General features: G+C 41.1%; 1 long non-coding RNA gene across 1 annotated transcript in view; it reads left to right on the top strand.

Moving 5' to 3' along the window:
* LOC130027252 (uncharacterized) overlaps positions 1-3,328 on the top strand; it is a 6,009-nt gene extending 2,681 nt beyond the window's left edge. Inside the window, exon 3 of the long non-coding RNA XR_008793010.1 lies at positions 3,163-3,328. This is a non-coding gene — a long non-coding RNA (uncharacterized LOC130027252). The remainder of the gene's footprint in view (positions 1-3,162) is intronic.
* The last annotated feature ends 21,462 nt before the right edge of the window (positions 3,329-24,790 follow it).

Below are 24,790 nucleotides of genomic sequence, written 5' to 3' on the forward strand. Positions count from 1 at the left end.
TGTGAGGGCAAGATACTCTCGGTAGCTTGCCGGGCTCTCCGAGAGGGGCGGAGGAATCAAACCCGGCTTGGCTGGGCTGTCTGCGTGCAAGACAAACGCCCTACCGCTGTGCTATCGCTCCAGCCCACCAAGCAAAAATGATAAATATAAATAACAATCTACAATCAAAATAAGTTCATAAAAGGACATTTTAGTAATAAAAAGTTCATAACTTTAGAATCATAGAGGCTTTAAATTTAATGAATCTAAAATGATGAAAATCTTATAGCTTTATTTGTTTACTTTTGTTATGATCTACTTCTAATATACTTGTTAGAAAGTTTCTGGCTATAACTAACAGAAAACCTGACAGTGACTTAATAGCTCAGAGCCATTTTCTTAACCATCTAAAAGTCCAAAAGTCAGTGGCTTGACAGTGCTGGGGTGATCTCAGATATCCACCCTCACCCTACTTGCCTCTCCATAATTCTTAGCTCACAGACTTTCCTTTCATGCTTATGCCCTTTTGTTATAAGACAGATGTTGGAGGTGGGGCGGGGGGTGCAATTCAATGATAAAACATGCCTGCCTTAGAATCATGAGGCCATGAGTTTGATGCCTGATGCTGCCCATGTGACTCAACAGAGTGTGTGATCTCTGGCCATGTATGTGAGAGCACCTGAGAAGCCCTACAACTGAAGGTGAATGACTTCTGGGCCATCACAGCAATACCACTAACAGCCAAGGGAAAACAAAGGAGAAAAACACACACAAAAATAAATTTATAATCTGAGATTTAAAAAAAAAAATATATATATATATATATATATATATATATATGGAGGAGTAGAAGAAGGAAGAAAGCAAAGTAGGAGAAGAATTATTAGGGTCAGAGAAATAGTACCAGAAGTAAGGTACTTGTCGTGCATGCATCAGAAGCCCAGTTCAACTCTTAGGACAATATATAGTCCCCTTAGCACTCTCAAGGATCACTCCTGAGCACAAAGTCAGGAGTACTTCCAGAGCTCTACTGGGTGTTATCAACTCCCCTCTCCCCACCTCCAAAGGCTATCAACTGTACATCTGGGAAGGTAAAAGGAAAAGGGCAAAAGATCTTGTAGTTCATTCAGTTGTGTCCCATAAAATGTGTGATAAAGTCCTAACGCCCGGAACCTATGAAGGTGACCGTATTTGGAAATAAGGTCTTTGCCATTCTAATTAGTTAAAGATTGGCCCTAATCCAGTAACCAGTATCATTACAAGAAGAGAAAATGGAGACACCCACAGAGAAGAGCAGGCACAGAAGAGAGGTGGTTAATGGAGCAGAAATTGCATGATGAGCCTGTGGTGCAAAGAACATCATAGATTGGGGAGCCCTAAGAGATGAGAAGAACCTTCAGAGGAGCATAGCCCATGGAGCTTGATTTCAACCATACACTTTCCAGAATCTAAAGAAAGTTAATTTATGTTACTAACATCTAATAGATGGCACCGTGCTTATAGTACTCTGTGATACTGCTCTTGGGAAGCTAATCTAAGACTCATCATCACAAAGCACTGTCTTGTGATATCTCCAGATTTCTCTTTATAACCCACTTGCCAGAACTTGTCCAGACACCAAAAATTATAATAATTAGTGGATACAGAAAAGGAGAGCTCCATGATAGGTTTTATACTTACCTTGCTTCATCCTATGATCTCAGGTCAGAACCACTTTCCCTGTGACCTCTCCTTCACTACAAACACTGGCGAAGGGGGATGACATGAAGAGGTCATGAGCAGCGACTATCAGAGGCAAAGATGGAATAGCTTGTTATTCTGTGGATGGCTTGCTATAGATGTTGCCCTATTATTTGTGATTCATTGCAAAAATACATCTTCACATTGCATAGAAATACTAAAAAAAAAAAATCTGGATTTAAAAAAAATCGGGTAGGTGGTTCCAGGATAAGAAGTCAGACGACAACTGAGTGTATATGAGAGATCGTTTTCACAGGGAGACACTTGAGGTCTCATCTAAGTGATGGGCTATATATCTCGAGGAAATAAAGTATCGGGAAACTGGACATCTCAGGGAGAGCTGTAGCTGAAATGCTCTGATACTAAATGAAAATCCACCACCCCAACTCGTGGGAAATTACTAGCCTATTTCCAAAGAGACAATGGGAAAAAGAAAACATTATTTTAACTGTAGGGAGCAACATCAAGTAAAATGGACAATTTAATCTTCATTCAGTGACAGATTTCAGCAATTAATCCCCAAACCGCAACAGTTTTTATACTTTTTTTTTTTAACAACTAAGACAGGGACTAAACATGCTCATGAATTTCAGATCCAAGTACAGAGGTGATGTGAGAACAGATGGAGTCTTGGATCATTCTGTCTTCCGGGCAAATCCCACCTCTATATGTTCTGGAATTCTTCGCCAACATTAACATAACTTCATGGAAGTCTCAGGCACAAGTACAGGCTCATTAGATGGAGGCCAAGTTTTACTTCTAGTTAAATCTTCTTAGGTCCCAACTGCCTGTGGTATAAGGGATCACAGACAGGAGAGCTGCTGGGATCATGATCAGTGTGTGTGGTAACGCCAAGGATTAAGCTCTCAGCCTTACACTTGCAAGGAGACATTCTAAGCCTCCAGGCCCTATCTACATCTCCTGGGCTACACCAAGCCCTTTGACCTAAGACAGCTTTACTCCCAGCTTGCTCTGCCTGGAAGAAGCTGTTACTTCTTAGTGCCCTCTCTATTCCCTGGATATACACTTGACCTCACACCATAGCATACTGTGACATTTATTACATTACATGGTTAGCTGGTTTAGCTCTGTTACTAAGGAATTTGGAGACAGTAGACATGCCTTACTTATTACCATTGTATAATCCAACATCTAACAGTTGGAGAGTCTACTCAATGTAAGTTAAATAAGCTATTATTTAATGCCAAGGAAAATATATTATACTATAAATTTCTGAGCTGGAATTTATAGGGATCAGTGATCTCCACAGAGAATATGGACAAGAACTCAGGAAGATTGTTGACTACCGATTATGGGATAGCAGGAAATATACTGAAAGTCGCCTAACAAATTGCCTCTGCATTAATCTGATTATCTCTATGAAATGCTATGCCTAAGTCGAGTGATCTCTATTTATAATTGGAATGTTTCTTTTTTCCTTAGAAATCAGAAAGACCTTGAGGAACCAGGGCAATATTACAGAAGGTAGGAAGTTTACCTCACATGCAACCGAGCCAGGTTTGATCCCAGGCATCCCAGATGGTCTCCCAAACACTGCCGGAAGTGATTCCTGAGTACAAAGACAGTAGTTAACCTGAGCAGAGTCAGATGTGGCCTAAAGACAAAAATAAATAAATAAATAAATAAATACAATTTTAAAAGAATTAGAAAAGACTTGAACTATTTCTTTGGTTCAGCATTGAACTTTTTCTCAATGTTAAGAATTTTTTCTTGGGGCCAGAGATATATTACAGTGGGAAGGGTGTTTGCCTCACACACAAACAACCCAGATTCAATCCCTAGCACCCCATATGGTTTCCTACCCCTGCCAGGAGTGATCCCTGAGCACAGACCCAGGAGCAACCCCTGAGCACCACCATGTGTGGTCTAAAAATACAATCTTCCTCCTCTAGGGGCAGAAGGATAGTATAGCAGGGAAGGTGCTTGCCATGCTCTGAATGACTCCTGAGGCCGCCAGGAGTGATCTCTGAGCACAGATCCAGGAGTAATTTCCTGACCACAACCGGGTATAGCCCCAAAACAAAATCAAATTTTTAAAAATAACTCCTTTCTCTGATTGTGCACCTGAAGAGTCAGTGATTTGAAGGAAGAGTGGAGTCTTGATACCTGTGTAATCTGGAAGCTCTCATTCTCCGAACTGAAGTGTCAAACCTGAGCAACAGCTGGCCAGTTTCACTGTGGTCCTAGAGTGGGCAGCAGAGGGAGTCTGGACAAAAGTGAAGAAAGTACAGAGGACTATTAGAAACATACTTATTTTTTGTGTTCTTACTAAAACAGACTTGTTTTAGCGGTAAAACAATTATTTGGTAGAATGGTATTTTTCCAGCCCTGGTTATGCAAGTACTGAGTTTAGGTACCAGACTCATGTTGCTTTCTATTTCAAAATATCTCTGCATTGCATTTTGCTGTTTTCGGCGCTGCCATCTAGTAAGTCACTGTGAACTTTACTTGCAATAACAGAAAGTTATAAGAAGAAACTCCACCAATAATAAGGCTGTCTACTGTTTCAAGCGATTCACCTTACTTTTCTGTGTTTTCTCATATTTTCTAGCTTCTATTTTCAGCACTTTAATCATTGCTTTTTTATTTCATTATTGCTGAAATTGTTCATTTTCTACTCCAGATTCTGAATGTGACCTTGAAAATTACCCATGTCTTGAACCTGGGAACACTGGTGGAGGAAAAGTTGCACTGGTGATGGGATTAATGTTGAAACACTGTATGCCAGAAACAACTCTATTATGATCAATTTGGTCAACCAAGGTGTTGTAATAAATACAAATCATGTAAAAATTATCCATGTTTGTGATATGTAGAAAAATAAAATAAGAAAACAGTATCAGGTGATGGAAACCCCTTTTTTCTTAGCTACAGACTGAGATGACCAGTTTGTATTTAGAGGTAGCTGTTGGGAAAGAAATGAAGAAGTGGTAAATAGAGGTCCCTGAGGGCATTGGTGGAGGGTCTTAGACCCAGTGGTGGTGGTGGTGGAGTGTAGTAGTTTTGTATAGAATATGAGAAAGTTGACACTTTTGGGACGGAGCGATAGCACAGCGAGTAGGGCTTGCATGCGGTAGACCTGGGTTCAATCCCCAGCACTAGGACTAATTCCTTAGTGCAGAGCCAGGAATAACCCCTGTGCATTGCCAGGTATGACCCAAAAATCAAAAAGTAGAAAAAAAAAGTTAACAGTATTATAAACATATGGCCTACACTATAATAATTTTTAAACTATTCATACAAAGAAATATGCATTGTGTTTTCCAACCCTCAGAGATGTACTGTGGCCTAAACCCAAGTACTTCTAGAGAAAAAAAAAAAGTGTGTGGGGTAAGGGGGCAGTGCATTTAATAGATGAGTGATCCCGGTCACACATTTGTTTCCTCCATTTTCAATCATTTTTATGCCCTAAACACCACCAAGACGTCATGGGGGTTTTCTGTTGCCAGGCCACTTATTTGCTAAGCAGCTCTTCGGTGAAGTGCATCATCTCTATACCATGCTTTGTCTTTATTTCAGCAAATGATTAAGGAGCATGACGTAAGGGCCAAACTTCTTTTTTTTTTTTAATTTTTATTAGTGAAACACCATGAGGTACTGTTGTAGACTTACAAATTTTTGTGCTTGGATTTCAATTATACAATGATCAAATACCCATCCCTCCACCAGTGCCCATTTTCCACCACCACGGGTCCCAATATCCCTCCCACCCCCATATGCCCCCATCCCACCCTGACTCAACTTCTTGAATCATATCTTTTCTTTCTTTCTCCCATTTGGTACTCAATATCCCTATGACAAAATGTGAATCCTCCAAATTGTCAGGCATAGGAAAACCTTTGACTTAACTTTCTGCTGCTGCTCTAAACTTGTAATTTTAACCCTGTGGAGTCAGTTCCTCCAGCCCCGCCTGGTGCCTCTCTTAGCCATTCTCAGCCTCCTTCCAACAAATCTGCTTATAGGTTTCCATACATTGTGCTCAAAGCCTGCTTGAAATGTATGAAGTAGTTCAATACCATTTAAGAAAATCTCTGAATGTAAACTCTACACTGTAAAGCAATGATAGGACTTATTCATGTGGTATTTTTTGTTTAGAAACTGTTTTCTCATACCCCAAAGCAAAACTGCATTAACTCAGGTTATGAAAATGTATTTCTTTATTTTAAATTTGTATATTGATTAAGGTTCTGTGATTTACAGTAACACGCATAATTCCAACACTATACCCATTACCAGTATACCCACCATTCTCCCCCTCAAAGACACTGATATCCCTCCCTTTTAACACTATCCCCCCACTAACTCAATTATGTGGATCAGTTTCGCCATTGTGCTGCCTTTGGCCTTTGTTGCTTCCTTGCTGCAAATCTTTAAGTTCCACTTACAAGAGAGATCATTCTGTATCTGTTCATTTTCTCCTAACTGACTTCACTCAGCATGATATCCTCTAGCTCCATCCATGCTCCTGAAAATTGTGCGATACTATTCTTCCTTAGAGTTGCATAGTATTTCTCTGTATATATATATAGCACAACTTTTTCATCCATTCATCTGTAAAGTGGGCATTTGGGTTGTTTTCATATCTTGATTCATCTATTAAGCACCGTGATGAGCATAGGTGGGTATATATCCTTTTGAATTAATGTTTTTGTGTTTAGGGGATAGATACGAAGAAGTGGCAACAAGCTCGTGGCAACCTACCTAGCAAGCAAAACTGAACTCTCTGGAAACGCAGCAAGGTTATGAAATGAAAACCTAATCACAAAGAGCCAACTATGCTTTAAACCAGCCAATCAATAATTTCCTTGCTTTGCTTCTGCCTTTTCTTTATAAAAGTCCCTTCATAAAAGTCTTTTTTCTTTACAAAAGTCCCTTTATAAAAGCCCCCAGGTCCCTGTTAGTGGAGCACTTCTGACTACTTTTTGCTTGATGCTTCCCAATTCAAATCGAGTTTTTTTTTTTGCTTGGTAGGATTTTTGAGTCATACCAACTTGTGCCCTAAGATCACTTCTGGCAGTCCCATACCCACTTTATTATCTCCCCAGCTCCTGCTCACAGAAACTCTTAATAATATTGAAATGCCTCCGTTTACTTTCTAATGCCAGGTAGCCATTCCCTATATTTCTGCTTATTATTCTGCTCCCTTCTTTTTAATGTCCTTTTAGTTACTCCAGTCATTTCTCAATATTCTCATCCTCTGGATCACACAGAACTAGAATTCAGATGATCACTTCATTCACCTGGGTTACCATAATAGTAAGGGTTGAATGGAATTTTTGATACATTCCAAAGCAAAGAGATAAAAATTATGAATGACTTGTATAAACTACAATCTGTAGCACTGTCCTCCCATTGTTCATCGATTTGCTCTAGTGGGCACCAGTAACGTCTTCATTGTGAGACTTGTTACTGTTTTGGGGATATCGAATGCACCATGGGGAGCTTGCCAGGCTCTGCCGTGCGGGCTGAATACTCTTGGTAGCTTGCCAGACTTTCCAAGAGGGATGGAAGATTCGAACCTGGGTCAGCCACATGCAAGGCAAACGCCCTACCCCCTGTGAAACTACAATCATTTCTGATAATTATCTTTCAAGACACAAAGACATACTTCAGAACATTCATCCCTGAGTAGCTTAAATCAGAACTTCTTAAACCTTTTTAACTAGCGACAATTTTTCTACAGAGAAATGCAATAAATGAGCACTGCCAGAAACAACTCCAGTTTATTCCACCGTTGAGAGGAGGTGCTCAAAGCCTATTTATACTTGCTTCTAATGGTGTCCAAGGCACTATGTGGTCCTGAGAATCTGGCCGAGGTCTCCTTCATGAAAAGCTTGTGCTCAGTTCTTTGAGGAATTCCTGGCCTATGCTGTTATTCTTGGTTCTTCTTGTTTTTGATTTGTCTGGTGAGTGTGATGGGACCCCTCCATTCTCTGCTAAATGGGCTGGAATTTCAATCAATGCCCGCCCCCCGCAAAAAAAAAAAAAACAGTTCTCAGGTCCTGTGGTACAGGGTTCATCCTCTCGACCCCAGCAGTGCTCAGAGGACCATTTGTGCTGCGAGTGGAACCCAGGTCAACCTCAATCAGGGCACATGCCTTAACCCCTGTACTATCTCTCCAGGCCTTGCAAGTTAATTTTGAATGAATATTTGGTCTATGTGTATTCAGATACCTTTTACTGCTGTCAATTTTTTTTTTCAACACCCAAATTCAGTTACAGAATCCCACAGTGTAAGAAACTATATTATGATTTCTTGGAAGTAACACTTGTACTTTCACTCTGTGGCATAAATTTCTCTATAACTGTTAGCACACTGCTTTAGGTCCCGTAAATCATGAGGCAACCAGAGAGTCACCAAGACTGTTACTTCATTTGCACATTGTGTTGTACCAATTTAGTTAGAAGAATTTTGCATTTCAGCTCCTATCATGATAATGGCCCTGAGTTATCTTTAACCTCGTTCATGTGTTTTTCTTTAAGGTTGGGGTCTTACCTTATTCTTGCTTCCAGTAAGTTGCATTCTTGATTTTTTTGTCTACCCACCTTGACTTCGAGTACACAGCAATAGCTCTTGATGTACTTTTGCTGTGCTCTGCTACCGCTAAGGGCCCTTGATCACACAGTGTTGTGATGGTCCTACAGCATACTGGTGCTTTGCCCTCTGCTGTCAGCCCAGTTTCAGGTTAACTCCCAATCTTTGATCTTGAAACAAATCTATATCCCCACTACTGACCTTGACTCAGAGCCTCTTTACTGGAACCAGAACTAACTTAAGTCCCAAAATATCCCTTTGATGCCTACTTGCTAAAAACACAAGAGAAGTTTCTTCGGCACAAAGGAAATCCATAACTCTTGGCTGACTGCTTCAATCTATTTTGTCCTCCCCTGAACACACTGGAACAAAATACTCTAGTTAATATTCTCAGATGACCTGCCAAGAAGAAAGGTCTGATTGGTAGGAGTTCCGTTTGCTATTTAAAGCACAGGCATTCCTTAGATGAGAAGCAGAAATATAGAGCCAGGAGTTAAATGAGGCAGGGAAAGGTACAGTGTGGTTAAAAATGAAACACTGAAAATGAAATTGCACCACTCGAAAACAACACTGGCCATTTATTCCAGTTTGTAATTGCCACTTAAAGTTATTGCTTTCATTTTGACTATAGTGAATTATTTACTAGTGCTGCATAAATACACTTGTTAAATGAAAAAAATGTGTTATGTGTTATATGAAAGAAAATGAAACTTGTTTAAGTCTTTTGAAATATTTAAAGATATTTCTAAAAGTTAGAGTTACGTCTCAAGCATATGCGATTATTTCTCTTTAAATTCATATTAGGTTTAATTACACCTAAAAGTATCGAGGTCATGCCTTCAATTCTCTCTACCCTCTCCTTCCTTTACCTCATTGTGGGAGTTTGTTGTTGTTGTTGTTGTTGTTTAGTTTTTGGGTCTCACCTGGTTGTACTTTGAACTTACTCCTGACTCTATGCTCAGAAATCAGTCTCAGTAAGACTCAAGAGACCATACGTTGTACAAGGACAATTTTTTCCGGAAGATGCAAGTCCAGGACTTGAAGTTCTGGTTAGCCATGTTGAAGACAAGTGCCTTACCCACTGTTCCATCTCCCTTGCCCCCTATGATTATTTTTCAAAATTCACTGAGAGGCAGCAGTAGCACTGCAGCACTGTCCTCCCATTGTTCATCGATTTGCTCGAGCGGTCCCAGTAACGTCTCCATCATGAGACTTGTTGTTACTGTGTTTGGCATATTGAATATGTCATGGGTAGGTTTTGCCAGGCTTTGCCATACAGGCGAGATACTCTTGGTAGCTTGCCGGGCTCTCTGAGAGGGGTGGAAGAATCAAACCTGGCTCTGCTGGGCCGGCCACGCAAGTCAAATGCCCACCTCTGTGCTATCGCTTTCCCAAAAACTCTATGGCAATACAGATGAAGAAGGCAATATTATGTTATAAAGATAAAGTTCCTGCAAGGAACTTAAGGCAGTGAGGACCAGGTTTAAAGAAGATTGCTCATAGCAATTTAATGAGTGTTCATACCAGAGGCGGAGGGGAATTAGGGGCTCTAAGAACACTGCATCTGAGTTCATCAAGACCACCAATTCTAATTTTCAGTCCTCTCCTTCCTGTCATTCACCTTCTGTATTGCCAAATATTTATTTTTCACTAAGTTAAACCCAAACTCCTAGCATTCAAGGCTAAACGTTGAATGCGTTAGAATCATATATTTTTTACAATTTACTTTTTGTGTGGTCGATTTTTGTTTTATCTCTATTACAACACTCACATCCACTATTATATCAGATCAGTTTTACATTATATTACTCAAACTTACTAATCTGTGACTTCTGATCTCAAGATCAGAAGTTATTTAAAATTTTCAGCGGCTCTCTAATATGAAATTTGAAAACCTTGTCATTTACAAAAAAAAACAGTGTCCTGAATATCCTTTTAAAAATGATGTAAAAAGCTAGAGAGATAGTATAGTGGGTAAGGTTCAGGTTTTTCTCACAGCCAACCAGGATTCAATCTTCAGCACCACAGTTGGTCCCCCAAGTCCTTCAAGAAGTGACTCTTGAGTATAAAACCATAAATAAGCTCTGGGTAGAGGTGGGTGTGGCCCCAAACCAAAAACAGAACAAAACAAAAAATATGTATAAAACACAAAAATAAGGGACTGGAGCGATAGCACAGCGGGTAGGGCGTTTGCCTTGCACTCAGCCAACATGGCCGACCCAAGTTCGATTCCCAGCATCCCATATGGTCCCCCGAGCACCGCCAGGAGTAATTCCTGAGTGCATGAGCCAGGAGTAACCCCTGAGCATTGCCAGGTGTGACCCAAAAAGCAAAAAAAAAAAAAAAACCCACAAAAATAAAATGTACATAAGTTACATGGTCTTCAAAGGGGAGAACTTCAATAAGTAGCAACAGAGCAAGAAACTAATGACAGAACTTCAAATCCTGGGCTTGCACCTCCTGGAAAACAAGATATTCACCTATCAATGGTTCAATTTTCTCATATATAAAATGAAAATAATAGAGCCTACCTCAATAACTGTTTGAAGTTTAATTTAGATAATAGATGTTAATTCCTTTAGAAAATGACTATAATCAGCACATGTTATGTATTATTCAACACAATAGCAAAGGAAAAAGCTATTTTTAAAACATTAAAACAGATTTAAAGTCTATGTATAAAAAAGTATAAACCCAAATAATAAAAACATTACGCTAGGATAAAATTATTTACAACATGTATAGAAGAGCAAAAGTCTTAGATAAATGAAACTGATTTCTATTCTTAACACCACATAAGGTGCCCTGAGTCCCACCAGGAGTGATCCTTGAGACCAGAGCCAGCAATTAACCCTGAGCATTTCCAGGTGTAACCCAATACATTTTTTAAAACATTAATAAAAAAACAGGGTGCCTACTTCTAAAAAAAAGAAAACTGACTAGTAATATGTCTGCTCCTACTTGCAATAAATATTACATACTAAATATTGTACAAAAAGAGAGAGATACACAAATTATTAATATCTTCACTTAATCACTTAATCACTTAACTTCCCGTTAGTCGTCGATTTGCTCGAGCGGGCGCCAGTAACGTCTCCATTTGTCCCTGTCGCGTGCTAATGTAGCCCAATGGCATCTGTTCGCTCCGGGAACATGAAGGGCCTCAAACCGATCGTTCATGATCTTCAGGAAGAAGTCTGACCATCTGGTAGGTGGGCGGCCACGCGGTCTCTTGACATCCCGTGGAATCCAATCAGTAACAGCTCTAGTCCAACGGTCGTCTTTAAATCTCATTACATGACCAGCCCATCTGATTTTCGACACCTTGGCAAATGAGACAGCGTCCCTGATCCTTGATCGTCGATGGATGTCAGAACTCCGGATTCTTTCTCTCAATTGAGTGAAACGTGATATTCCAAGCATAGCTCTTTCTATTCTTCTTTGGGAGACCTGAATGGCGTTCTCATCTTGTTTGCGTAGGGCCCAGGTCTCTGAGGCATATGTTAATGCAGGAAGAACAGTGGAATCAAAGAGATGTGCCCGGAGCCGGAGGTTCTTCGTCCTCTTAGCTATTTCTTCGACGTTCTTGAAGGCGTTCCAAGCTCTCTTCCTCCTGCGCAGCTCGGGTGCCAGGTCATTTGTCATGTTGACCTCTCGACCTAGGTACACATAGCTGTTGCATTCGGAGATGGTCGTTCCATTGAGAGCGAATGGGGCGTCAGGAACAAGGCTGTTTCTCATAAACATTGTCTTCGTAAGATTCAGCTGTAGTCCTACCTTTCCACACTCACGGTCAAAGTCGGCCAGCATTTGTGCCGCTTGGCTGATGTTTGGTGTTATTAAAACAATATCATCAGCAAAGCGGAGGTGGTGTAATTGCCGACCATCTATCTTCACTCCCATTCCTTCCCATTCCAGTTGTCGCATGATGTTCTCGAGGGTAGCACTGAAGAGTTTCGGTGAAATGGTATCACCCTGCCGCATCCCTCTCTTGACATCAACGATCACTTCTTTGTAGAATGGTGAGATCCTGGTAGTGAATCCGCAATACAGCTCACGGAGGATCCTGATGTATTGGGCTTGAATGCCCTGATTGGCTAGGGCTTCAATGACCGCTTCCGTCTCAACAGAATCAAAGGCCTTCTTTAAATCAATGAACGTTAAGCAGAGCGGCATCTTGAACTCCCGAGAAACCTCAATGAGCTTGGTTATTGTGTGGATATGGTCGATGGTGCTGAATCCTTTGCGGAACCCTGCTTGCTCGCATGGTTGTCCTTCATCTAGTGTTCTGCCAATCCTATTCAGGATGACTCGAGTGAACAACTTGTAGATGACAGACAATAGGCAGATCGGGCGATAGTTGCCAATGTCATGGATGTCTCCCTTCTTGAACAGTAGTACGGTCCTGCTGGTTTTCCATTGGGACGGAACCTTGCATTCAGACAGATAGCGAGTGAAGAGCCGAGCCAGTGTATTGATGAGTACTGACGGCAGGTTCTTCAGGTGTTCAGGTCTGACCTTGTCTGGGCCAGGTGCTGTTTGTTTCTTTACCGACGAAATGGCGTGTCGGATTTCGGAGGGGAGAACGTTGGGAACAACATACCCATCCTGTGGAATTTGGTATGTTGGCAAGTGGACATGGCTATCGAAGAGATTTGAGTAGAAGTCATGGATAATCTTCTCCCTTGCCGTTCTGGAGGATGTGATGGATCCATCAGGACGTCGGAGGGCAGTCATCTTGGTCTTATAGTTGGCGAAGGACAGGCGGGCCTTACGAATACTTTTCCCGGCTTCTGCCGCATCTACCAGTACTTCTGCTCTTCTCTCTTTGAGGTCTTCCTTGATCGCATCTCTGCACTGCTTTGCAAGCTCGGACGTTAGCTTGCGGTTGCCTGAGGCATGCGCCAAACCACGCTGGCGAATTAGCTCAAGAGTTTTCGAAGATAGGCGACTTTTTGTGGCTATCTCTCTCTTGGCGTTCCTCGCACATTCATGGAGGTGCTGAACCAGTCGATCGTATTCCTCGTCAATGTTGTCAACAATGGCATCTTCCCATGTTGCCGCAATAGTACCAAAGAGTTCCCAGTTGGTGGTCATTCTGGGAGTTCTCTTTTTGAACTTTGCAGCCCTTTCTCCCCGCTCTGTGAAGTAGAATTTTGCACGAAGGAGACGGTGGTCCGATCCCGTTTGAAATTTTGGGACAACAGCGACATCAGTCAGGCAAAACCGTCGATTGAATATGATGTGGTCTATTTCGTTGTGGAATCGTCCACCGGGAGACTCCCATGTCCATCGTTTAGATTCTGCCTTCTGGAACTGTGAGTTACCATGGATGGTCTTGGTCGACATGATGAACTCTGACAGTCTCTCACCCTGTTCGTTCCATTCTAGGCCATGGGTCCCGATGTGAAGTTCTTCAGCTGATCTTCTCGGTCCTATCTTGGCATTAAAATCACCCACAATGATCTTGTAGAAGGTGTGGTCTTCTTTATAGAACTTCTCTAGCTCCATGTAGAACTTCTCGATTTCTCTTTCATCATAATGAGATGTTGGTGCGTAGACAACGAAGATAGAAACTGCAGGCAGTGAGCCACATCTATTCAAATGTAAACGTCCGATTCGGGTTGTTAGGCATTCGAATGAATCAATGCTCTTGGCCAAGTTTGTGTTGACAAGGACACCGATGCCTCCAACACCTCTTTTATCGCATGTTCCGAGGAACAATTCTTCTCCAGTGTCGAAAACGGCATGGTGAGATTCGTGCCTTCTTGTCTCGGTCAGACCAATGATGTCGTAATTGATCATTCGCGCTTGTACCATCAGGTCCTCGATGGATGCATCTGATGCTAGTGTACGTGCATTGAAAGTACAGACGATCATTTTTGTCTTCCTTCGTTGTGGCAGCCTAGGTCGGCCTTGAGATTTTGTCGGCCTCTCCTTTCTCATCCTTCTCAGTGCTGCCATGTCGGTGAAGCCTTCTGGGTCAGGTGAATGAGACCAGTTGTAGTTACTGGTTTTGGCATATCGAATACACAGCGGATAGCTTGCCAGGCTCTTCCGTGCGGGCGGAACACTCTCGGCAGCTTGCCAGTCTCCCCGAGAGGGACAGAGGCTTTTGGGGTGACCTCTAATCACCCTTGTAGGTGTTACCATATTTGAACCCTATCAAACATGGTACGACAATTCCAGAAGATGGGTATTTAGTGTCTTATGATGTGTCGCGCGGCAGCTTGCGGCCGCGCGGGTCCGGAAAGCGTCCTGGAGTGTGGCGACGGCTGGGTAGTGGAAGTCGTGTCGCCACATTAATATTAATATCTTAAATAAAAGAAATACCATTACTACTAATCCTATGGACATAATAAAAGAATGTGATAGACAAATCTAAGGCCACAGATATGATAACATAAATGAAATGGATTTAGATTTTACTATGTAAAAAAATGTATATCTAGGAGAAATACCTAATTGGAATAAAATTATATCTACTAAAGAAATTGAATCAGTAGTTAATAATACTGCAAAGCAGAAAATAGCAAGCCCAGGTAGGATCACTGGTAAATTCTATCAGCTATTTAGAGAAGAAATTATTTGCAAACTGTTTTAGAAATAGAAGCTGGAGCTTCTTCCTAACTCATTCTATGGCTATATTATTAACATAGCAGCAAAAATAGACATAAACATGAAAAATAGAAAATCTACAGGATATCTCATGAATATAGATGCAAAAGGTCTCAAAAATTACAAAATTTAATTCATCAATGCATACAAAGAATTATATACCATAAAAAATAGGGTTTATAATATATATTAAAGACTCATTCAATATATGATAATAGATTAATGTAATTCACCACTTGAATGTACTAAAGAAAAACCTCTTATTATATCAAGAAAAGTAGGGAAAGCATTTGGGAAATATCCAGTACTCGTTTGTGATTTAAAAACAAGAGGCAGGGCTGGAGGATAGCACAGAAGGTAGGGTGCTGGGGCTGGAGAGATAGTACAGTGGGTAGGGCATTTGCCTTGCACGTGCCCGACCCGGGTTCGATTCCCAGGATTCCATATGGTCCCCTGAGCACCACCAGGGGTGACTCCTGAGTGCAGAGCCAGGAGTAACCCCTGTGCGTCACTGGGTGTGACCCAGAAAGAAAAAAAAATTTTCACATTGCTGGGCTGGAGTGATAGCACAGTAGGTAGGGCACTTGCCCTACCGACTCGGGTTCGATTCCCAGCATTTCATATGGTGCCCTAAGCACCGCCAGTAGTAATTCCTGAGTGCAGAGCCAGGAGTAAACCCTGTGCATCACAGGGTGTAACCCAAAAAGAAAAAAGAGATCACACTGCTCAAAGTTACACTTCCTGTCACTGGGTAAAGATGCTCAGAGAAGGAAGGCCTGTTCCTTCAGAGCTCCTACAGGATCTAACTGCAAAGATGCACCTCAGCAGAGCTGGGATACTGGGAAACCAATGAGGAAGATACGGAGAAACTCACCAAGTTCAATGAGCAAAAACAATAACACAGAACACATAACCCACACCAGTCAGCTCTGTAAAACCTCAGAAAATGAGTTTAGTGACACCATGGTGAGCGATGTTTAATGAGCTCAAAGGAACAATGGCAGAGGTAGTCAGCAAAGCATAAAAAATTGAGACTGGAGCGATGGATAGAACAGCGGGTAGGGCGTCTGTCATACAAAAAATTATGAAAGCCATACAAAATTATGAAAACCATACAATTATGAGAACCACACAAACAATAATACAATTTTTCATACAAATTATGAGAACCAAAATTATGAGAACCATACAAAAAAAAATTATGAGAGCCAAGACACAGTGTGCTCAGGCAGACAAAAAACAAAGATAGGAGATAGACTGTGGAATGTAACAAAATTTAAAAAAAGAAATTACAAGAAAAGCCTGTGAGATTCACAGCAAATCTATCAAATGAGACCCTTTGAGGCAGAAGAGAATAGAGGATTATAGTACAAAAGCTCAGTGAAATAAAAACCTCACCAAGAATATTCTATCCAGCTAGATTATCATTCATATTTGAAGGAACCGTGCAAAGCTTGGCAACAGCTTAGGAATCCAGCCTTGAAACTAGCTGTACAAGAAGTGTGAAAGGAGCTTCTTTAAAGGACAGAACAAACTTCCCAGCTTGTGTGACACTAAGTATGGCACTAACTCATGGAGCCTATGGTTGCCCTCTACTAGATTAAGTAAGAAATGGTAACTCCTAGCTTAATAAGGGATTTTGTACATTTTCAATAACGAAGTAATGTCTCATTTATATTGAATGTTTTATGTCTGATTAGGTTTTTCTTTTACACCCATAGAGATTTTTATTACAATCTTTTACTTATGAATGCAGGCACTTCAGGCAATATTTTATCCTGAGCACCTCATATGATCCCCTCAGCACTGCCAGGACTAAATCCCTGAGCACAGAGCCAGGAGTAAGGATGTGACCCCCAAACAAACAAAAAGCAAAACATCTAATTTAAAAAAGGGACTTCACCTAGGGCTGGAGTGATTTCACAGCGGGTAGGGCGTTTGCCTTGCACGCAGCCGACCCTAGTTCGATTCCCAACATCCCATATGGTCCCTCAAGCACCGCCAGGAGTGATTCCTTGATTCCCAAGTGCATGAGCCAGGAGTAGACCCTGTGCATCGCCAGGTATAACCCTCCTTCCCCCCCAAAAAAAATGAACTTCACCAAAGATATAGAGGATAAATCTATACAGATGCTTCATCAAAGATATAAATGGTAAATAAGCATAAAAATATTGGTCAACTCCATAGGCATTAAAGAATTGCAAAGTCAATCCAATACCTTGAGCTTTCAATGCTGATGAGACACTCCTTCACAGCTGGTGGGAAGGCAAAATGGTATAGTCACTGCAGAAGACAGTTTCCCAGTTTCTTACAAAGCTAAACTTAGTTTTACCACATAAACTAGCATTTGTACCCCTTGGGTTTTGCCCATATGAATTGAAAAAACACACAAAAGTCTGCATTTGCATGTTTAAACAGTTCTATCATCATTTACAAAATAAAACTTGGAATGTTTTATTTAATCAAAGATGTCCTTGATTAGGTGAATAGATACACAAACCTTGTATGAGGGTACAGTGTCCTAAATGAATACTACAGAGGACTAGTATTCACATAGTATTTATTACTAATTCAATAAAATAAGCTATCAAGTAATGAAAGATTTATCAAGTAATGAAAGAACATTTATCCAAGCCTTGGGCTGGAGCAATAGCATAGCGGGTAGGGCATTTGCCTTGCACAAGGCCAACCTGGGTTCTACTCCCAGCATCCCATATAGTCCCCCGAGCACTGCCAGGAGTAATTCCTGAGTGCATGAGCCAGGAGTAACCCCTGTGCATCGCTGGGTGTGACACAAAAAGAAAAAAAAATTATCCAGGCCTATAGAATATAGAGTAAACTCTCATGGAAACTACAGGCTTTAGTTATACTGGTTGGGTAGGAGTGACTTTATTTTTCTTTTAAATAGCACAATCACTGGCCCGCGACTAGTGATAAGCTTATTCCAGGAATGAAGTCAGCATGTACTGTAACTATTACCGAAACACACATGCATTCATGAAACCACAAAAACAATCATTAATTTGAAAGAACAAAGAACCACAGGACATGCTCTTGGGATTTATTGTTAATGTTCTTATACACAAATTCACCATTAGTTATATTTTAAACTAAGATATTCTTGCAGTGAGTTATAAGAAGCCACCTACAAGGTGGGTGATTATGGGTTTTCTTCTATAAGACCAAGAAACCTGTCCACATTTTCCGGTGCTGAGACTGCCTGTATGTAAGTGACCTTAAATACATTCTGCGTTAATCTCCTTCCTTAGGTCTAAAACTGCCTTCTCACATAGTTCTTCTCTGGGAACTTACTTGTTCCCATAATCAAACACTAATATATCAACATTGGTTCATCAGTTGTTAATGTAAAATGTTACTAATAAAGAATATTTTAGGGACTAGAGGTATACATGAAAAATCTGTATACTTTCTGCTCAAGTTTTCATATAAAAACAAATTGCTCTAACAATAGTATCTTTTTTTATGTATTGAGCTATAATTTTTTTAACAATTTTTATTAGTGAAACACCATGAGGTACAGTTGTAGACTTACAAATTTTTGTGCTTGGGTTTCGATTATACAATGATCAAATACCCAATTTCCACCAGTGCCCATTTTCCACCACCATGGATCCCAGTATCCCTCCTACCCCCTCCCCACCATCCCACCCTGGCTCTGTGGCAGTGCAATCCCTTTTGTTCTCTCTCTCTTTTTGGGTGTTGTGGTCTGCAAAAGAGGCATTGAGTGGCAATCATGTTCGATCCATAGTCTGCTTTCAACATGCATCTCCCCTCTTGGGAGGATCCTCCAAACCCTTTATTTGGTGCTCACTTCTCTATCTGAGCTGCCTTTTCCCCTAGAATGCCCGGCTGGCCTCTAAGTCATGGAGTAATCCTCCTGGTACTGATCTCTGCTATTCTTGGGTATTAATCTCCTATTTTGTTACTTTATGTCCCCCAAGATGAATGCAATCTTTTTATGTCTATCCCTCTCTTTCTGACTCATCTTAAAAGGTAAAGGTAAAGGCCCTCCCGTTGATCGTCGATTTGCTTGAGCGGGCCCAGTAACGTCTCCATTGGAGACTTTGTTGTTACTGTGTTTGGCATATCGAGTACTCTCAGTAGCTTGCCAGGCTCTCCGAGAGGGGCGGAGGAATCGAACTCGGGTCGGCCATGTTGGCCACTTGTAAGGCGAACACCCTACCGCTGTGCTATCGCTCCAGCCCATCTTAGCATGATACTTTCCATGTAGTACCACTTGTATGTAAATTTCATGACTTCATCTTTTCTAACAGCTACATAGTATTCCATTGTGTAGATGTACCAAAGTTTCTTTAACCAGTCATCTGTTCTTGGGCACTCAGGATTTTTCCAGAGTCTGGCTATAACGATAGTATCTTAATGTATAGTTATATCTATCTATGGCTATAATATGTGCCACCTATAATAATTCAATACTTTTTGTATATTGGAATAGTCACACTTGATAAGAAAATCTATTCTTTACCCAGGTCTATAAAATAATCTTCTAAAAAAGTCACTGAAAAGTTTAAATGATATCATCTATTTATATATTCCTGTTTTTAAAATCTCTATTTACTTCTTGGTACCCTCGACAAAAACTCCATACTCATTTATATACTTTAGAACCTATAGCAGAGTGTACTCCATAGTAGGTATGCATAGGTATGCAATAAATATTCTCTAAATCACTATAGGTCAGAGGTTAAATGTCGATAACTATGCCCTGGAATGTGTTACGGGCTAGTTCATATGTCTTTTTGCAACTTAGATATAAGAGTATATAATGACAGGTGTTATCAGGTGCAGGCATAATGATTTCAAGAAACTGTGTACCTGTAGTATTTCTCTACATGTTGGATCAATAATTCTAATTCAGGGTCTCAAGTAATAGCACAGAGCCTTGGAGCTGGAGTAGAGTGTTTGCCTTGCACGTGACCCACCCGGGTTCGAGTCCCAGCATCCTATATGGTCCCCTGAGCACCGCCAGGAGTAATTCCTGAGTGCATGAGTCAGGAGTAACCCCTGTGCATCACCGGGTGTGACCCAAAAAGCAAAAAAAAAAAAATAGTACAGAGCCTTGTACATAGCAAATCTGAGTTTGATCTCTGGCATTCCCATATGGTTCCCCCTAACACCACAAAAAGTAATTCCTGAATGCAGAGCCTATGGTAACCCCTGAGCATAGCTGGATGTGGTTTAAAACCCAACAAATAATTATAATTACAATCCTTCCTGTTCAGCTTGATAGTAAAAATGACTGTTACGATATGAATTTGAAAGCACAGTTGTTCATTTAAGTTCTACTTCCTCAGTGTTCTTAAATGTAAAACAGAAGCTCCAGAGATACAGTATAGAGGATATAGCACTTACCTTGCACACAGCCAGCCCCAATTCAATCCCCAGCACCATAATACTCCTGAGCACTTTCAGGAGTGATTCCTGCACTCCTGAGTCATGAGTAATGAGTAAGCCCTCCAATGCCCCACCCACATAAAAAATGTATAGATAGCAATCTGCTTAAGTCTGGATAATATAGTCTTTTATATTACCCTAACAATTTATTATTAATTAACAAAGAAATCAAATCCTTTTAATTTATCCTTGACTAAACCTTGACATCTACCTAAAAACAGGCTACTGAACTCTGCCAAATTGTGAAGGAATATTAAGAGACATTTAAATCGACTATAGTATCAGTATATTGGTTTTACAAAAGTCAAATTATTTGTCTCAAGACTAGAAGGTACTGGCAGTCTTCTCAGGCTTTGAGAAAGCTAGATAGACAAAGGAGAATTTACTAAGAACTCACTTTTTCAGAAGGGCTAAAATTAGCCATGAAAAGAAATAACTGCTCAATACCACTGTCTCAGCTTCAGTTCCGGCAAGAGTGGGAGACTGACATTTTCCCCCATGAGGAAATTATGCTATATTGGAGAAGCACATGAGTTTTCAGGCTATGTCAGACATGTTGCCTGGGAGACCATTACTGGTTCCCACTGCATCTCTGTTTCTCCAGCAAGGACAAATTCCTGTGATCTCTGGCCCTTCTGTAGCTTTCCACGATTCCCTGTCTCCTACCCACTAACCAATCTGAATTGATTCTTGGTGGTCCCCAACTCCCAGATGTTTGCTTAAAATTTATCTAACTGTCTAGACAGAAGTAAAAACCAGTCCGTGCAAAACTGTTTGGTTTTACCCCCACTGTGACATTTTAAAGCAAGTGTTTAAAAATCAAGATCTATTTCATTAAAAATCTAAATCTATATTTATAACTTTTTCAAAAATTGAAATGCCTTCAGGTCAGAGAGGGCACAGTGGGTTGGGCACTTGTTTTCATGCAGCTGACCTGGGTTTGATTCCCACTGTCACATATGATCTCCTGAGCATTGTCAGGAGTGATTCTCGAACGCAGAGCCAGGAATAGACTCTCAGCACAGCAAGGTGTAGTTCCCACCCCACTCCCTAAATTTGAATGCCAAGAAATACTGGAGCGTTATTTCTTCAAAAACAACCTGCTATATAGGGTTGAGTTTTGTGTTGTTGTTTTTGTTTTTCCTTGGATGGGGGCACACCCTGCGATGACCAGGGCTTACTCTTGGCTCTGCACTCAGGAGTCACTCTTTGGGGTGTTTAGTAGGGATCTAACAGGACAGCCACGTGCAAGGCAAACCCCCTATCTCTTTGGATCCCCCATCACTGTCCAGAACCCTTGAGAGACATTTCTTTCCTCCTTTTATAAATGTTACGTCTGCTTCTGTAAGTGTTGGATCATTTTAAAACTGTTCTATTCTGGCAACAGAATGGGAGAACTGAGTTGGGGCGAGGTGGAGAAGGAGAGGTGTTGAGGTCCTTTGGAGAAGAGGTGGGTCTGTGGGGAGCCAAGGGTTTCCATCTTGGCTTTGTGAGTCTGTACATTCCTCACAAGCACATGGCATCCCACCACGCCGCCCTTGGATGATGCAATCTGGCTAGCCACCTCTGTAACGGTCCACTCCTTATACGGCTATCTTGACTGTCCATCCTGACTGTCCATCCACTGTCCAGTGAGCATTAGCTACGACCGAGATCAGCCCATTCTGTTTCGCGCACGCACCACCTTAAGCTATATAAGTGCCTTGCAGACAATAAAGCTCGTCGCATGTTCCCCATTCAAGACGTGTGTCCATTCCTTCTCATTCAGGAGCGCCCTCACCCAGGATATTCCTCATAGGTGGAGTCCTGCAGTTCGGGACCCCACAGCACGCCAAGCACCCCATATCACCCCACATGGGTCCACAGTAGAAAACGTGATGTTGGAATTATGTGCATGAAAAACTGATAAATGATAATGTGAACCACAGAATCTCCATCAATTAAAAGCAATGAAAACAAATAAATAAAATAAAGCAAATAATAATAATAATCTGCTGTAACAGAATGATGATGGTCCACTTAAATGGCACATGTGCTCCCAGCTTACCAGAGTCTCCGTCATTCCGTATTCCAACACTGAGGCTGAGCGGTAACTTGACTTACCACCTTAATTTCACACCTGTGTTTTTTCATTATGGCAACGAGGTATTTCTTTATTCCCATCTATTTATGAGAAAAAATAAAACAAGTGATATTATAAAAGGCTTTAAAATTTCAAGGAAGGACTGGAGAGAGTTTGACTGGCTACAGAGCATACTTTACATGAAGAAAGCCAGGGTTCAATCCCTGGTACTTCCTGGCTCTCGAGGCCTGGTAGGAATGTCCTCCTCCCCAACCCTCACCCTCTCCCCAGGCATAGAGGTACGAGTATCCCTGAGCATTGCCAGCTATGGCCAAAAATCAGGACAAAGAATTTCAAGGGGAAAGATGCAATCCCTATCAAATTTCCAAAGGCAATTTTTTCACAATAAACAATGACAAAATGTCCACGGAGTCACAAAAGTTTCTAACTGACCAAAGCAATCTTAAGAAGAAAGAACAAAGCTAGAGACATTAAATCCCATGACTCCAAATTATATTACAAAGCTATTTAATCTTGGGCCCAGAGAGATAGTACAGAGGGGAGAGCATTTGCCTTGCATACGGCTGACCTGGGTTCGATCCCCAGCATCCCATATGGTCCCCCAGCACTGCCAGGAGTAATTCCTGAGTGCAGAGCCAGGAGTAACCCCTGAACATTCCTCGGTGTGACCCAAAAAGGAAAAAAAAACTGTTGAATCTCAATAGTGTAGTACTGGCATAAATACAGATACATAAGGCTGAAAGCAAATCAAAATAAAATCCAAAAGTTTAAAGACAAAACAAAGCAGATATATAAAGAGGACCAGAGAGAAACTGGTGGTTTTTTTTTTTTTTATAATTTATTTCTTTATTGAATCACTGTGGGAAAAGTTACAGAGCTTTCGGGTTTAGGTCTCAGTCATGTAAATATCAAACACATTTCCCTTTACCAATACTTATTTTTAACCCCGAACCCCAATAGAACCCCACCTCCCACCCCTCCCAATTCCTGTGAGGAAGATGAGTTCTAGTTAATACTCTATCTACTTTGACTAGATACATTGTTTCGATAGAAGATGCACAATTATTGTTTAGAGTTTACGACCCACCCCCCACAATCAGACATGCTGAAACAGCGTTGTGAAATGATTTGCTTTCTACAACTTAGTTTAAGAATAAAATGATGTCGCACGGCCGCTATTGCGGTTTTGGATTTCTGCTATTTTACTTATTGACCCTGGAAGAATTTCTATTAAAAGTTAGATAGTTAAGAGATTGGTTTCTGTGCTCTGGAGTCGTGGCCGTGCCGGAGAGCCGCTCGTGGGGGGCAGCTGGCGACCTCGATCGGGCGTGAAGGACGGACCGGACACCCCCCTTCCCATGAGGTCCCTGCCGCTCCCACCCCCGGCTCAAACCTGCTGTCCACAAGGCTCCCGTGCGGCCGCCATCTTTCTTTTGAGAAACTGGTGTTTGCGTCACCAGCACTGCATGTGATTCCAAGTGCACTGTCAGAAGTGATCCGTGGCATATAGACCTGAACATCTCTGGATGTGAGCCCCAAAACTGAAAGCAAAAAGCCAACAAATAGAGCTTTGGGATAGGACTGAGAATCCAGAAATAAACGCACATAGAGTCAATTAATTTACAACCAACGAATCAAAATAAATAACAAGGAAAAGACAGAATCTTTTAAATGTTTGGAAAACAGAACAAAAGAAAAATTAATGAAGTGGAACCACTACCAGATTCAATCCCAGGTATCCAATACAGTCCCCCAAGCACTTTCAGAGTTAATTCCTAGTGCAGAATGAGGAACAACCCCTGAGTATTGCTCAGTGCGTGTGGTCCAAAAAAAAAAAAAAAAGTTATATTACTTCAGAGTGTAGGACTGTTGATTGATAAGGGTGGTGACTGAAGAAAGCTGGAGTGGCTGTGGTAGTTTCCCAAATTAAAAGAGTAAAGTTTACCCCTCTATTGATGCTTTCTTTCACAACAGATTTCTCTGTAGCATGTGATGCTGTTGGGTACCATTTTACCCAAAACCAGAACTTTTTCCAAATTGGCATTAGTCAAAACTGTAACACTGCTTTCTCCACTTACTTTGTGCAATATTTTCAATTCTTTGTTGTCATCCCAACAATGTTCATAGTATCTTCAACTGGCATAGTTTCTATCTGAAGAAAACACACTATTTTCTCATTTATAGAAAAGCAACTACTCATCCTTTCAAGTTTTTGTTTGTTTAGTTTTGGGGTCACACATCTCAGTGCTCAGAGACTACTTCTGACTTATGCAGAGGACTAGCCCTGGTAGTTTTCTGGGAACCGTGCAGTACCCAGGATCTGAGCCCAAGTTACTTCATGCTCAGTATGCACCTCAGCCTGATGAGCTCTCTCTGAC

Source organism: Sorex fumeus, unplaced genomic scaffold (assembly GCF_029834395.1).
Source record: "Sorex fumeus unplaced genomic scaffold, SorFum_2.1 ptg000036l, whole genome shotgun sequence".
Classification (NCBI taxonomy): domain Eukaryota; kingdom Metazoa; phylum Chordata; class Mammalia; order Eulipotyphla; family Soricidae; genus Sorex; species Sorex fumeus.